The following is a 1,735-nucleotide window of genomic DNA, read 5'->3' on the forward strand; positions in this document are numbered from 1 at the left end:
GCCACTGCTGAGTCTTCCAAATTTGCTGGCATATTGAGTGCAACATTTTAGCAGTACCATCTTTCAGGATTTGAAATAACAGCTAGAATTCCATCACCTCCACTAGCTTTGTTCATAGTAATGCTTCCTAAACTATCCTCTGGCTCAGATGGTAAAGAACCCACATGCCCGTGCAGGAGATGTAAGAGATGCAGGTTCACTCTCTGGGTCAGGACGAGCCCCTGGAGAGAGGAATGGCACCCCACTCCAGTGTTCTTGCCTGGGAAATCCCATGGGCAGAGGAACCTATAGGGCTATAGTCCACGGGGTCACAAAGAGTAGGGCATGACTAACACCCAACACTTTCACTTTCCTAGAGAAGAGGATGGCGAACTGCTGCAGTCTTGCCTTGAGAACTCCATGAAGAGTATGAACAGGCAAGAAGATGGGGGGTGTGGAGTAACTTTAAATTTAAAACATAGTCTACTTAGTGTGAAGGCCATTTGCAAGGAAATCTCCTTCATGTGGACTTGTCATTGTAACCTAGGGCTAATCATTTAGTAATCATCCCCTTAGTCACTGTTCATGAAATTATGTTACGAAATTATGTCCTATGACCAAGAGAGTTACTGAGACATCTCTATAAACTCCTAGCATTCGTTGGAAATGCTAATTTATCATCAAAATATGTGTGTGCTGTGTTTTCTATAGTACTTTCATAAGAAAGGACAGTGGACAAAATGTGGGCTTTGGAATTCAGCACGTTGGGGTTTGAATATAATAATGAAACCTCTGTGTGTGTGTGTGTGTGAACATAGCCGCTCTGAACCTCAGTGTCTTCATCAATAAGGTTTCAATAATAATATTCATCTACGGTGCCCTGCAGTAAGAACCAGACATGGCACAACTGACTGGTTCAAAATTGGGAAAAGAGTATGACAAGGCTGCATCTTGCCACCCTCTTTATTTAACTTATAAGCAGAGTACATCACGTGAAATGCTGGGCTGGATGAAGCACAGTCTGGAATGAAGACTGAGGGGAGAAATATCAACAACCTCAGATAAGCAGATGGCAGCACTGTAATGGCAGAGAGCAAAGAGGAACTGAAGAGTCTCTTGATGAGGGTGAAAGAGGAGAGTGAAAAAGCTGGCTCTAAACTCAACATAGGAAAACTAAGATCATGGCATCCGGTCCCATCACTTCATGGCAAATAGATGGGCAAAAGTGGGAGCAGTGACAGATTTTCTTTTCTGAGCTCCAAACTCACCGCGGACAGTGACTGCAGCCATGAAATTAAGACTATTGCTCCTTGGAAGAAAAACTACGTCAAACCTAGACAGCATATTAAAAGGCAGAGACATCACTTTCCTGACAAAGATCCATCTAGTCAAAGCTATGGTTTTGCCAGTAATCATGTACAGTTGTGAGAGTTGGACCATAAAGTAGGCTAAGTGCCAAAGAATTGATGCTTTCAAGCGGTGGTGTTGGAGAAGATGCAAGGAGATCAAATTAAGTCAATCCTAAAGGAGATCAGTCCTGAATATTCATTGGAAGGACTGATGCTGAAGCTGAAGCTCCAATATTTTGGCCACCTGATGGGAAGAGCCAACTCTTTGGAAGAGACCTTCATGCTGGAAAACATTGAAGGCAAGAGAAGAGGGTGGCAGAGGATGAGATGGTTAGGCAGCATCACTGGCTCAATGGACATGAATTTGAGCAAATTCTGGGAGAAAGTGGAGGACAGAGGGGTCTGGG

The sequence above is a fragment of the Oryx dammah genome, unplaced genomic scaffold (genome assembly GCF_014754425.2).
Source record: "Oryx dammah isolate SB20612 unplaced genomic scaffold, SCBI_Odam_1.1 HiC_scaffold_17, whole genome shotgun sequence".
Lineage (NCBI taxonomy): Eukaryota > Metazoa > Chordata > Mammalia > Artiodactyla > Bovidae > Oryx > Oryx dammah.